At 39.4% G+C, this 15,202-nt stretch overlaps 1 protein-coding gene across 2 annotated transcripts in view; it reads left to right on the top strand.

Annotated features, from left to right (window-relative positions):
- ngfa (nerve growth factor a (beta polypeptide)) overlaps positions 1–15,202 on the top strand; it is a 48,754-nt gene that overhangs the window by 12,866 nt on the left and 20,686 nt on the right. The window contains 1 exon segment of one of the 2 annotated variants that reach the window (NM_131064.3): positions 278–399. The exons of the other annotated variant lie outside the window; for it this stretch is intronic. The gene's annotated coding sequence lies outside the window, so the exon portion shown is untranslated. 2 annotated transcript variants of the gene reach the window in all.

The raw sequence follows: 15,202 nt of genomic DNA, 5'->3' as shown, positions 1-15,202 counted from the left end.
CGGGAAGCGCTCTCTCTCCCCGCTCCGCTGATTCCGTCAGTGTACAGCGGTCGGCGCGGGCCACAAAATATTGCACTGAGGGCCGCAAATGGCCTGCGTTCCGTGAGTTTGAGACCCCTGCCTTATAGCATCTTTCAGCAACCCAGCACTGAGAGTAACCTAATTGTGAACCCCCAGTGCTGGGAAACATCCACACACTTTCTCATTCACACACTCACATACTACAGCTAATAAATGTTTATCCCATTCCCCTATGTTGCATGTCTTTGGACTGTAGGAAATAGGGTTGCACTGATACCAATGGGAATCTCGTACTTCGGCTACAAAACATTGAGAAGGCGGCGAAATCCCGCATTATCAACAACTGAAAGCGGTTGATCGTCAAGAACAATGAATTGGGTAAGCACTTCTGTTGTTTGTTTAGCTTGCGGGTTATTCCTTGTCATCTTCTCTCATCTTGAAAGAGTTTGCTGCAGGGTTGGTTGCAAAGTGCTAACTGTGCTAGCGGCAAATTCTCTGTGCTCCCTTCTTATTTAAGTTTAAGATGTTGTACACTCATACAACATGCACAATTTAGCTTACCTAATTCACTTACCGCATGTCTTTTGATGGGGAAACCGGAGGAGAACTCACATGAGGAGAACATGCAAACTCCATACAGAAACGCCAAGCGACCCAGCCAAGGCTCGAACCAGCGACCTTCTTGCTGTGAGGCGAGAGCGCTACCCACTGCACCACCATGCTGCCCTCATAAACACTGGATCTGTTTATACTTTTACATACAGAGCATGTGCAATACTTCAACATGTGTAGTTAAAGGTTCAGTTGTAAAGGTGCAAAAGAAAATATTTGCATTCCACTCACTTTCAAATAACTTAGAAGACTGATTTATCAAATAGAGGAATCCTTATGTCAGCCTTCTAGCAGAGGTCTGTGCAAGAAGCCATATATATTTCTTGGCTGCTAGCTGTGGTAAATTACATTAGGATGAGTGCAGACAGCTGAAGGTCAAGTTTAAAGAAACTTTTTTGAACAGGAAAGTACACAATGAAAGATGTTAAACCCATTGAGACGAACTCAAGAGGAATGAGCGCTTGAGAGAATTCCTGCTTGGCAAACCTGTCTGCTATCCCAGAGTGAACAATCAAATTCTCACTAACTGCGAGAGGAAATATGGCATAACATTAAACTAAAACACTGCCATGTGTCTAGAGATGTATAGTAACGAAGTAGAACTACTTCACTACTGTACTTAAGTACTAAAAGGCTGTATCTGTACTCTACTGGAGTATTGTTTTTTTCTCCTACTTCCACGTTTACTTCAGTACATATTTTCGATGAGTTTAATACTTTTACTCTGATAGATTTTTTTATGTGCAGTAATCAGTTCAGTAATAATCATAACCGGTTATTACGTGCTGACGTCATTTATCTCCTATGCGCAATGTCGCAGTAGAATACTATGGCGAAGGAGGCAAGGAGTAAATAACGCTCTTTTGAAGGCAGCACAGCACTACGGAGAAATGCTGTAAAACTCCATCTTTACCTCTCTCTCACACACATTTGACCTGCAGCGCTGGCCTGTATGTGAGGTAACTTTTCCTCTCCTTTCGGCTGTTAAAGCGCTACTAGTTAATCCAGACACGAGCGTGCCTTTGGAGCGAGTTTTCTCCACTGTGTCTATTATGGATTACCTGTGACAACCGTGTATTACGCACATACAGACTGTAACCTTGGCTGTTCTTCCCGCCATCGGTAAACAGCGCTTTCATTTCTAAAGCCGATCGCAGCCCTTTCTGTTGAGCAGGTTGTATTACAAATAATATATAAATATATTTATAGACTGTAATAAAAAAAAAGTCTTGTGCTGTGACGAAAAAATCTAATTATGTATGGAAAGCATCGTCGATGCACCGAGATATCGAAATGAACCGAATTGATGGCATGATAATCGTAACCGAATCAAACCGTGAGCCCAGTGTAGATTCACACCCCTACTCGTTACAATTAGTATGGTTTATTCATAAACTAATTTCGAGAGGATCACTTGCTTATAATAAACACGGCTGGCTCCTTATCAGCTCTGTAATCAGCCCTATTAGATGATTACGGAAGCTTTATAAATAACCTGAGTTTTTCACTCCAGTTATCTTCGTCTTGAAGCCCCCTCCCCCCCCCTTTCCACCCCTACTTCCTCCCCCTTTTTCTGATCGTGCGACATGGTGGCCCAGTGGCTAGCACTGTTGCCTCACAGCAAGAACACCATCGGTCCAACCTATCGGGCCGGTTGGTGTTTCTGTGCGGAGTTTACGTGTTCTCCCCGTGTTCGCATGGGTTTCCCTCGGGTTCCCCGGTTTCCTCCCACCGTCCAAAAACATAAACCATAGCTAATCGACTAAAACAAATTATCACCCCGTACAACCTTAGTTTACACTTCTCACGGTGACAAGCAGGGGAGTTCTCGAGACCTACCTGACCTCGAACTCCCCTCTCGCCCTTCTAACGGGAGGGAGCCCCCGGCTCGAGGATATTACGAGCTCAGGGATCTCTCCCGGGACAGCATGCCAGATACGCTTTATGATTATCAGCCAAGTGTGAACTCTTGAATAGACATTTTTCTTGGCTGCTGCATGGAGGGCACCAATAGCGACCAGCGTCTTCCGGTAGAATGTTTAGAACTTCCGTTTACAGTGTTTACAACCGGTAATTTGTGATCCAAAAATGGGTTTCAATATCTTTTTGAGTGGATTACGGAGTGTTTTTGTGACACACAACTTTGAAAGGTGTGTGTTAAAGCTGTTATAATCCGTCAGATCTGTGGTTCAAGCGCTAGAGAAAAACAGTATCGTAAGGCATGTCTCTTTTCATTCTGGTTAATCATGTGCCCCAAAAAAAGATATCGAAAATAAGCAGAACAACATGATGTCTTTTGACTGCTTTCTTTAATAACTACATTACACAATACTTGTACTTTTACTTTCAGTACTTGAGTAGTACATTTGGAAATAAACTACTTGCAAAACTGAAGTACAAAAAATGTTGAACACTTTAGTACTTCCACTTAAGTCTGGTGCTTAAAGAGTGCTCCAACTTCTACTCAAGTCACTTTTTCGAAAGAGCACTTGTACTTTTACTTAAGTCTGGGTCTCTAGTACTTTATACATCTCTGCATATGTCATACTGAAACTGCCAAATGTCAAGACTGTAAAACTCCATGGTTATGGCAGGACGTTAATCTGATGTTCAAGGTTTTCCTACAACACTCATTCATGGAATTGAAAAAGCAGTGAAACAATAATAAATGTTGCACAGTGAGAAAAGGGATTCCTGGTCAACTTTATAGCCCTCCAGGCCTGATCATGAGCTCTTACTATCTTTGGGAGAGTTCATTAGAAGAACATTAAATGCCGTCACACTTCTGAAATTCACAGGCCGTTGAGATGTTATGGCACGCAGGGGAGAGGAGAGACAAACAAATGTGTTCTCAAAGAACTTGAGCCAAGATTTTACAGTTCAAGGATATCTAGCCATGGCAGGCTGAAAGATCAGGAGTTTTGTGTTATACAGCTGAAGTCAGAATTATTAGCCCCTCTGAATTGTTAGCCATCCTGTTTATTTTTTCCCCAATTGCTGTTGAACGGGGAGAAGATTTTTTCAACACATTTCTAATCATAATAGTTTTAATAACTCATCTCTAATAACTGATTTATTTTATCTTTGCCATGATGACAGTCAATAATATTTGACTAGATATTTTTCAAGACACTTCTATACAGCTTAAAGTGACATTTAAAGCCTTCACTAGGTTAATTAAGTTAACTAGGCAGGTTAGGGTTATTAGGCAAGTTATTATATAACAATGGTTTGTTCTGTTGACTAGCGAACTAAAATATAGCTTATAGACTTTCTCCAGAAGAAAAAATATTATCAGACATACTGTGAAAATGTCCTTGCACTGTTAAACATCATTTGGGAAATATTTAAAAAAGAAAAACTAACTCAAAGGGGGGCTAATAGTTCTGTATAAGTATAAATATTGAGAGCAAGATCAACTGAATTCACTGTTGCGTATTGTTTACTAACCTCAAACTCAATTTAACTAGGTGTTAAGTGTATTGGCATATATGGCACAAAATCAATGCCAAAAGTATTGAATTGAAAAGCTTGTAGAATAACACAAACTGAAAAAAATAATACAGTCTGGTTTTGTATATCTTTGTTCTTAATTGTTCTTAGTCCTGCCAGTTATGTTTATCTATTTTGTATTATTATAATATTTCCTCTGTGGTTTCTCTTGCGTTTTTATTCTTTAGCTGTCAGTATAATACTTTACATCTATAGAAGAAAGAGTTAATAAAGATAGAGAATGTGTAAGATCACTCTGTAAAAAATAAATCCGTAAAATTTACGTTAAAAAAAACGGCAGCTGTGGTTGCCAGTATTTTACTGTTAAAAACATGGTACAAACCTTAAAAGTAATTTTTCATTTTTACGGTAAATTACCGTATTTTATTAATTTATAGAGGTTATATGTCTGTATTTTGAATGATCAACATTTACACATCTTTTGTTACACAGTTAGACACGTTAGCACACCCACATGCAGGTGGTGGTAAGGAAGCTACATAATGAGTTAATCCTCATCACAATTAACTTTTCCCACAAGCAGAAAAGAGTATCAGCATGTAGAAGGTGCTCAGTGTCATTCACACAGCTACTAAACACCAGTATGGTAACACGCATAAAATTAAAGTCATGAAATAAACATTATTTATCAACATTAGATGTAACATAAATCTCTAATGTCCATAACTGATGGGGAAACAACTAAAAAGATCCATATTAATGTCAACCAAATGAATAAAAAGTTATGTGCCATGCAGGGAATTCTGGTGAAGTCAGTTTACGGTTATTCGCCGTATATATTAAGGAAACATACCGTTAACCAGGTTACAGATTTGTACTGTAGCATTTTTACCGTTGAAATCACGGCCATTTTTTACAGTGCATATTTGTCAAAAGACCGTTTATGTGAATGTAACCCCACCGGTCCGAGCAGGGCACGAGCCGGCGAGGAGGCTAAAGATTGCAGAACAACGTCTGTCGCTGGATCAGAGGACTGAGGTTTACGCGATCACCAGCTGGCTTCCGTTACATAAGGGCAAATATAGATGACCAAAACATCATTTACTCATTTTACTCATACTCCTTTTATTACTTTTAATGGCCAAGACATTGATATTAAAGGGCACTTATGGTAAAAAATCTACTTTTAAAGCTGTCTGGACATAAATGTGTGTAAGTATAGTGTATAGATTGTCATATTTGGGGTTAAATAAACACACCCAGTCCTTTTTTTTCAAATGTAACAACATAAAAACGATGTACCAATTGGAGCGGTTTTCAGATCGACCGCAACTTGACGTAGGAGTGCGGTCCCCCCGCCCACCAATATTGATTGACAGCTGCACGCATTAACATGTCTCCGTAGTAACGCATATAATCATATCAACAAGACAGGATGAGCGCAAAGCAACCGGGAATAAAAGGTCTATTCAGTTTGCTAGGATCATCAATCATCATCAAACGTGATCAAGAGTGAGTTTTACAAGTCTGCGTGTCAACGCTATGTATGTGTGTGTGTGTGTGTGTCTGCGCTACGTGTCTGTGCTATGTGTGTGTGTGTCTGCACTGTGTGTGCGTGAACTCATTGTTGCAACTCCACAAAAAAAAATGCATCAAAAACTGATTGGTAAGTTCTTACTGTCGTATTTCTCACAAACGTTACGTGAGATCTGCTTCCTGAGGCAGCCGAGGGCGGCGATTGAGGCATGTTGCTGACAGGCACGTGGGAACGGTGGGCGGGGTTGACTAGCCTTAAAGGCCCAGTGCAAAAAAACAGCAACAACCTTTTCCCAGCTATAATACAGACACTTCAAACAGCTATAATAAATACTCTGATGGGTGTTTTGAGCTGAAACTTTACAGACACATTCTGGGGACACAAAAGACTTATAATAAATATGAAAAAAGGGGTAATCTATGTGCCCTTTAATATTAAATGCTACTTTTGTGCCTTTATTAGCTTTTTTCTCGCCTATTTACTGGGTTAAAAATCTTAAATTATTCCATCTCCACCTGCTGGGGAAAGAGCAGCTGGCGATCTTCATTCTGCAATCTATTGCTTTTCCTGCAGTTCCCGGATGTAATGTTGAATTTTAACAGTCGAATTTGAACCACTGAATTTATGGAAGTGAATATTTGAACTGAAATAAAACGAACTGAAAATTGCCTTTTGAATATTATACATAGTATTTTTAAAAGGTATTGAACATTTTGTAAGTGAAATCTTCAAATTGAATATGAATTATAACGTATATGCCGAAGCATGCTAGTAGGACTTTTAATTTGACAGTAACCTGGGTTAAGCGCTTCCGGTGAACTGAATGCCAATGCAAAAACCGGCGCGTTTAAGGTCTGTTTTCTTTAAAAATCAGCGATCCACACTAGCTGAGTGATGTCCGATTTAAAGTGGGCCTCAGATTGTACAAAAAGCACTGCATCAAATTACATTTTCCACCTCCATGTCTTTATAATATGACCATTTATTTTACCCCAGTATATTCAATGGAGCTTCTGCGCTAGCCTGCCGGTTCTGACGGGCGTGTGCGAGTAAACGGCTTTTTCTCCCGTTTTACGCTTGAGCAACTAAATAAATGTCAAAGTTTATTTAACTGAATGTATTTTAATAACATTATAACATCGATGCTGCAAAAGGAACCGTATAAAATGGAAAAAAGTTCACAATAACAGGTCACCGGAAGTTTATCAGCATGGGAACAGCACTAGCTCGGCATATACCCCATTGAACTTATAAGTATGAAAACATGTTTGAAATATTTTTCGTTAAAATATTCACAGCTTAAATAAACAGCTATGTTAAATTTCAGGACTTAAAAATACAAACCCTGGAATTCAAGTCATTAAAATGCAAGAACTTGTTAAATCGATGTATTATTGTTTTCAGTTTTTTGTTATTCAACAAGCTTTTTAATTCAATACTTTTGGCATTGATTTTGTTCCATAGGCATAGTGCTGCAACATTATCAATTGCTGCTAAATCCGTCTCAGTGCAAATATATGATGTTAACAAGTGCAAATCATACTGTAATCGTTTTTTTTCAGTGTGTTTGAGTGTTTTAATATTGATGAATGTCCATTAATTGTGGCTTTATTGTAACAACTCACGGCTGTGTAGTCCTAAAACAAACTGCTTTACTCTTGGAATTCAAAAGTGGTAATAAAACACTATAAAATCACGCTCAACTCTAAACATCATGACTTATTTGAGACTGAAGTTAAACGCGTATAAGCTGGCATGAATGGGAAAGATAGTTTAGTTAGCAATCAGCCACCATTTGAATATCTTATCATTATGCTGTATTAGTTCATCTTCTTTGCATAATTATACTGATTGTGACAGTCGTTGGGTTGTCAATGAAAAATGATTTCTACTTCCTCATTCCGCCATACAATCTCGACCTCACTCAGACATCAATTAGCAACATAACAGCTTCTTAACGAGACATGCCAAAAAATCCTCAAACAAAATGATAAAACATTCGCCTTGGGCCTGAAGTGTCTATCATTATAAGGCTGAATTAGCTGCTAGCATTCACCCTGACTGTATTTGCTAATTGCAGCTTCTTCTCTGCTCCTTAGTGAGTTAATTGAAAAGACTTGCTGTTCTGAAGAAAAACTTATACACATTAGCTAACTATGCTTAATGTCTAATTTAGACCCCCGTGACCACATTTCTTCTAGGAATTTTTGGGGTTTTTTTATCTTTCTTTTGGGGAGACAAAAATTTGTGCAAGACTATAACCCCTGATTATATGAACCACAATATAAAACTGCTAATGTATTAATTATGAATATGTTTTGGTAATGAATCATAGTCGGAATGCCAAATTACATTAGATAATTTAAAGAAAAATAAATGACTATTTTAATAAACAAATATAATTCAATGACGGTAATCCAACGTGCAGAAAGAAAGTAGACAGTAAGCTAAAGGAACTGAGAAACTGTAAATTGAATTCTATTTTCCCAATATCATCCTGGGATGCGTTTCCCAAAACCATCATCAGCCAACTAAGCTCGCAAGTTCCGTCATTACAAACATAGTTTGTTGATTTGCCGTTTCCCAAATCAGTCGCTCCAACAAACATACGCAAACTGCGTCGCAAACTTGAGCACTCGCAACTACACCTTTGGAGCTGTAGTTAGAAACATAGTTCCTGTGTTTTTCTACTTTCATCTTAAAAACGCTACGCATGCTTCTTCCTTTACTGATTTAAATGCGTTTCTGAGCTGGCAATCCTCTGCTGTTTGCCTTTGCTATGGCCACCATCAGCCATTCTTACACACGTGTGGCGCGGTCAATTTTCAAAATAGTTCAACTTTTGCCACAGTGTGGATTAATACTGAATGGGTGTTGTTATTACTTGGGGTTAAGTTGAAGAGACGAGCAATATGCTGGTGTTTACCTGCATTCATTTATTGCATTCCTGCGTTGGGCTTTCATATACTCTCTTCCTGCTATTTCATAGCCATGGTGGGCTTTTCTCTCTGTCTTATGCTGAACGCTGTCGACTAGGGATGTGACGGTATCAGAATTTCACGATACGATAATACCTCGGTATGAATGGCACGGTACGGTATTTATTGAATAATTTACAGGAAAAACAAATCTAATGAAAAGACTCGAAAAAAGTGCCAAAAGTGTTCATTTACCTTAGCACTGAACATATCAATGACATACAAATCAGCCATCTATCTGTAAGTTTCGAAGCAGGAACTTCAATTTTTCAATTTTAATAACAAAAAACTATTAAACCATATAAAAAATTAGGTTTTAATTTAGTATTGTTAAAAACTCATCACTTTCAACATTTAGTCACTCACTCACTTAGATAGAGATGGGTTTTTGAGGAAAATTATCATATAACTATAATCAGGTAAAAGCAGGGATCTCTGGGCATGTCCCCTGCAACAGAAAAAAAAGCCTCTCATTTGGGACTGAGGTTTCTGGGACAGAGAGATATGATTTAGCCAAGGTTGACAGCAGTGGGTAACGTTGTGCATTGTCTTTCCACCACTTAAGAGGACAAGCCATGTGTGAGATAGAGGTCTCTTTGCGGTACAAGTCAATGTCTGCATCAATCTAACAAGCGTGCTGAGTTCTGCAGTCCCCACGACTGTTTTTAGTTGTATTCCCCAACTTATATTTCACCACAGTCTGGCAGTGCCTGCATACCATTTTTTTTTTTGTCTGTCACCTTTTCTCCTTTTTCGTATCTTTTAAGAAAGAAACCGAAATGCTTCCACACATCTGATTTAAAACCCGCTTTAGGTTCGATCATTTCCAGCTCTTTTTCTTCCCCGCAACTAGCAGCACACTCTATTTCCGCATTACTGGATCTGTAGTAACAACAGATCGCAAAGGATGATGGCCACGCCTGGGCTGATGGAAATTGTAGTTCCCGCTACCTCCCGTTCGCTTCATTCGCCTAAGCAAACTTTTCTCAGAACTATAGTTTTATTGAGGCATGCGACTACGGTTATATTGAAAAAAATTACTATTGCGGTATGATGGTATTTACAATATTGTTACATCCCTACTGTTGACCAATCGCAACCTACTGGGTCATCGATCCAATCAGCGCAGATTAGCTTCGTGCTAAGGAGAGGTTTGGGAACAAATGAATCGCTGAACGATTCATATCTGAGTCGCTGGCATAATTGGGTAAAAATAAATGCATATTATAAGACAATGAAAGTGTGTTTTGACCTTGCACGCCTATCAGCCTGTTGTTGGAGACCCCTAAAACCAAAATATGACCTTTTTAAATGCAAAGTAAGGGCTCTTTAAGGCATTTTAAGAAACAATAATATTTTTTTAACAGATTTATCATAATGCGTGTAATAGAGGGTTAAATTTGGCATAAACATCAGAATCATTTTATATGTTAGTGTAATTTTAACTAATAGCTTACTTAATGTACATTTTACTTTTCAAAATGTCATTCTCCCAAGAAAACAGAAGTATACAGTAACGCAGCTCACAGATAAATTGGAAGCACTTCAAACTACTCAATAAAGCAATAGGTCAATTTGGCTGCAGCACATGTGAAAACAACTGAACTAACGTTCCCATAATTTTGAGCTGGCACCAAACGCAATGCTCAGAGCCATTTCAAATCAACTGCTCTGTGTAGGAGTTGTGCATTGCAACAGTGCTGATTCAATCAAGAAATTAGTTATATAATACTAAATGCACAACAAGAGCAGATTGACTGGGAAGTAGGGGACAATGTTGTGCATTGCTCACTTGCAGCCCTTGTCTCCATCTGTTTAAATTGTTTGGAGGAAAGACTCTAAATGATCTTAGCTGTCAGCCGGTCCAGGAAGTCTTCAGGTTTGTTTGGGAAACATTTGGCTGTGCTGTGAGCTATTGGGAAAGTTCACCTCCAGTGATTTCTCATGCCAGAGACCTCAGACACAGACAACAGCCTGTACAACAATTACATCATGTGACTAGACCGAAGAACTTGCTTTTTACAAAAACCATGAATGTGGCCTGTGGAATTTGTAAGTGTTCTTTGGAGTATGATTACTTCATTTACCCAGAATTTCAAGATAGAGAGATTGTGTGATAAAGTCTTTTAGAACCCGGTTAAAATGAACCTTTAATTCCAGTTTAATTCAGTGTTTAATTCAGTGTTGGGCAAGCTACTTGAAAAATGTAGTGAGCTAAGCCAATGGTTCTCAAAGTAGGGGTCGGGACCCCCCGAGGGGTCGCGGGAAATTGAAGGGGGGTCGCCTGGTGGTTTCCAAAAATCTATTTATTTTTATTAAACCATAAGAATTACCATATTTTATCCATAACCTTCTGAAGAGAAAAAAAATAGTCGTTTATACCATATATAGTTACTATAGTAGCTTATAGTTACTACTTCTATTGGATTGCAACCCCTGGGGTAATTGCATTGTATTAAAGACACAGCAATAGCGTCAGATGCAGCAGATTTCATAACACCTGGTTAAACTTTGTGGCCCATTTACAGCTCTCATACATAAAAAAAAAATTAAAAGAAGAATAGACTTGGGTCCATGGGTGTGTGTGTGTGCCATTGCATGCAAGGTTTCTGTATTTATAACCACCTCAGAGAATATTGGGGGTCACGAGTCAGTGGCATTGTCATTTTGGGGGTCGCGGCCTGAAAAGTTTGGGAACCCCTGAGCTAAGCTATTAGCTACTCTACTAAAAATGTAGCCTAACTACACTAAAAGCTACCCCCTCGGAAATGTAGCAAGCTAAGCTAAAAGCTACTTGGCAAAAGTAGCTTCGCTACATCTAAGCTATTTTCACAATTTTCATTTTAAAATCGAAGCAACCTAAATCCAAGTCAGTCATGTCTCAGTGATCAACAAAACTGCCAATGAAACATATGAGGTATAATAGTTCAGTTCAGTTATTTACTGTAAATAATATGCTGTACCAAACAGAAACACATTATAGTATATAACAGCTAAAACAAAAAATACAATAAAACCATGTGTTACATGTTTAAAATACTATGGTAATTTATAGTAAAGGGAAATATATGTATATATACAGGCTGAAGGGGCTGACTCGATTGTATCCTTCAGCAGGAGGACGACAATCTCTTTACACGAGTCAGGGGTGGTGTGGCGATGACCGCTTTAAATACACACCTATAAACTCGGGAGGCAGACAGCGAATTGAATCGCATAGCTGAGTCTGACCATCTGAATGAGCTACTACAACAGCCTGAGAAGCGTTAACCAGTCTGAACGAGCAGCATCACCGGAACAATCACTGACACACCTATTCATGTTTTTAAAAAGCGTGTTAAGACACATCTTTTTAAAATTGCGTATGATTAAACAAGTTTGTTAGGTGTACGCATTTTATCTATTTTGTTGTAGGTTTATGTATGTAATGTATGGTGTGTGCCTGCATATGTAAGGACTATTGTGTGTGTGATCATGTGAATATATACTTACATTTTGTGTACATGAATGTTTCTATTTCAGTATATGTGATAAGTTTTTGTGGTCTATTTTAATGCTTTTGTTGTTGTTGTTTGTGAGGCACTTTGAGTTGCATGTATGTTGGAAAAGTGCTATACAAATAAAGTTATTAAAGTTATTATTATTATGGTGGGGCAGCTTCGAGATGGGAAGTGCTTATCCAGAAAGCGGAGCATCCCAGGAAAGAGCTAAAAATAAGAGTCGCGAGAGAAAGCAGCCCATCATCTAGCGCCCTCGAAGCTGTGGTGAAGTGCAACAAAGCTGAGACGTGGGAGACACCAGGGAGAGAACGCTTCTCCTACTCTCCAAGCAGGACACCTCAGGGTCGCTTCGTGTTCCTATTTTTAATGTACTTAACGGGAACCTCGGACTGGAGCATAATCTTCCTGCGAGGAGGCTTGACACGATCACTAACCAGTGGAATAGGACAGCGCGGATTACAGTAATGATATGTAATGTACATTTATATAGCGCATTTATTATGTATGGCCATACACCCAATGCGCTTTACAATCATGGGGGGCGTCTCTCCACACCACCACCAGTGTGCAGCATCCACTTGGATGATGTGACGGCAGCCACAGGACAACGGCCCCAGTGCGCTCACCACACACCAGCTATTGGTGGAGTGGAGAGGCAGTGATTGAGCCAATTCAGTGGATAGGGATGATTAGGAGGCCATGATTGTAAGGGCTAATTGAGGGACTTTGGCAAGGACACCGGGGTTACACCCCTGCTCTTTACCAGAAGTGCCATGGGATTTTTAATGACCACAGTGAGTCAAAACCTCGATTTAACGTCTCATCCAAAAGACAGCACCCACTGACAGTGTAGTTTGCTGGGCATTAGGACTCACACAGACTGCAGGTTGAGCGCCCCCTGCTGGCCTCTCTAACACCACTTCCAACAGCAACCTATAGTTTTTCCCATGTGGTCTCCCATCCAGGTACTGACCAGGCTCAGCTCTGCTTGGTTTCAGTGAGTAACCGGTCTTGGGCTGCAGGGTGATATGGCTGTGGTAGTATTCCGAACCCACCAAGAGATGACCTGCTCTATTGCCCACAGCAGATCTCTCACCTCTGAGGAGTCCAGGGTAAAGTCCCCGACAAGGTCACCGAAAAGGCTTGCCTGGGATATGGGTGCATCAAGAAGGTGAACTTTGCCGGTGTGGAACACATCTACTAGGATAAGCCAAGGGTGGCATTTCCAGACCACTGTTTGGCCATCAAAAAATAAATAAATAAATAAAAAACTAACACAAAACAAAAACAAAGCTGAAGCAGAACATGTGTGTGTGCTTCATTTTCAAATGAATTTTCTGTTCTGAGTGAATTAATTGAACAAATTATTTAGCGGATCTCTCATTAAGACATGTCCCCACCTTCAGGTGTGTTAGTCTTATCTTTATTTTCTGATAACAGCGATAAATCAACAAGCAGAGAAAAAAAACGTAACTAAATATTGCATTATTGTTATCGAAGATATCAATCTTGTTAATATCACAGACCCCTATTTGCAGATATTTTAGCCGGTAATGATGCATTTTGAGTAGAAGTGGTAAAAAGGTTGTAATCTTTCCCATCTTAGATACACTTCATGGTATATCCTGTTCACTCTTGTACTGTCTATAAAACAGCAGCTGTGTTTAAAAGACGGTTTCACAGATGTCCTAATGGTACCTTTTTCTTCTGCCAAATTTACGATGTTCGGACATCCATGCGTGTGTGTCTCTTTCTGTGTGTGTGTGTGCATATTGCATGTATTTGAGTGCAAATGTGTTTGTGCAACTCGTCATTACCATAATGCTGCTGGTCCTCCATCTGGAGGGTTAAATGTTATGTTAAATGCATGCAGTCATCCGTCAAACTCAGCACAACTTTTGCACACATCCTCTCCTGAGCTCAGTGTGCGGAAGGCTTGTTTCCATGTGTATTCCCTAAAGATTGATCGTGAAAGATTTACTTTATGGAATGTTTGATGGATGCCTCAGATCATGGAGCGGACACGGGTCAGGGCAGATGTGTCTGTTGGCAATCTTCTGCGTTATTCAAGTTTAAACATGATTTTATTACTATGTAGTGACTTTGATTGAAATCTAGTCAGTTGTTTTAAATTCTTTATTGATATAAATATTGTTCCATATTTGTGGTGTGACAAGTCATAATAGGTTTGTAAAAATATTACAAAGAGCAGTTCAAAATGATTCATTATTCTCTTTTTAGTATTTTAGTATTTTTTTATCATAAAATAATGAAACAATGCACAACAAATGAAAGTCAAAAATCTGTACATTTTCTAAATAGGAAACTTAATTGAGTGATAACTGATAAGCCAGTTTTAAGGTTAGTTGTTAAAGGTTCAGGACACCCTGGAGAACTTTTTTTTTTATATTAACAGATTTGTGTGTGTTGAGCATCAGTTAAGACAATGTTAACACCTGTCAGCTGTAATTGTGGGGAAAACTGGATAATTTTGAGCTTTTGTCAGCAAATTTTAGCTTCCGGGTTTAAATGATTTTTGGGGCGGGATCAAAATCGGCGACGTAGCGCAGTACTGCAAGTGCAATGATGACGCGTCGGTTTCTCATTATTATTCATAGCGGAGTTTCTTATCCTATGAAAAGAGCCGGCTGCTTAATTATTCATGAGACCTGCCAGGCCTCCCAGAGTCAAGCCCGAGCTGTGAGACACGTCACGGACCCACGGCACAGTATTTAGCCGTTCATGAAGGCTCATATGCGTTTGTTTCCATGATCCACGGGGTTTGTTGCATGTTTTCCCCCGCGATCTTGTCAGAGCCGATCAAACAGCAAAGCTGTGTGTGCTGCTAGCATTTTTGTCGGGAGAGCAGCACGAGAATTAGAGAATGGTGGACGCTGTCTTTTATCAGGAGTTCGTTCACATTCAGACACATCACTGTGCTGCTGTGTTTGCCTAAATCCTCCAGATTACCAGCAGGGCTAATGGTTAAAATAGACAGGTCTGGAGACCTGCTGCACTGAGTCTCCTGGATACGGGGATTGAGGGAGAATCCTCATTTATAGTGTTTACATGAACACACTTATCTTTATAATGATATAAAT

The sequence above is a fragment of the Danio rerio genome, chromosome 23 (assembly GCF_052040795.2).
Source record: "Danio rerio strain M-AB ecotype USA chromosome 23, GRCz13ab, whole genome shotgun sequence".
In the NCBI taxonomy this organism is placed as follows: domain Eukaryota; kingdom Metazoa; phylum Chordata; class Actinopteri; order Cypriniformes; family Danionidae; genus Danio; species Danio rerio.
This window is presented reverse-complemented; position numbering and strand designations above follow the sequence as displayed.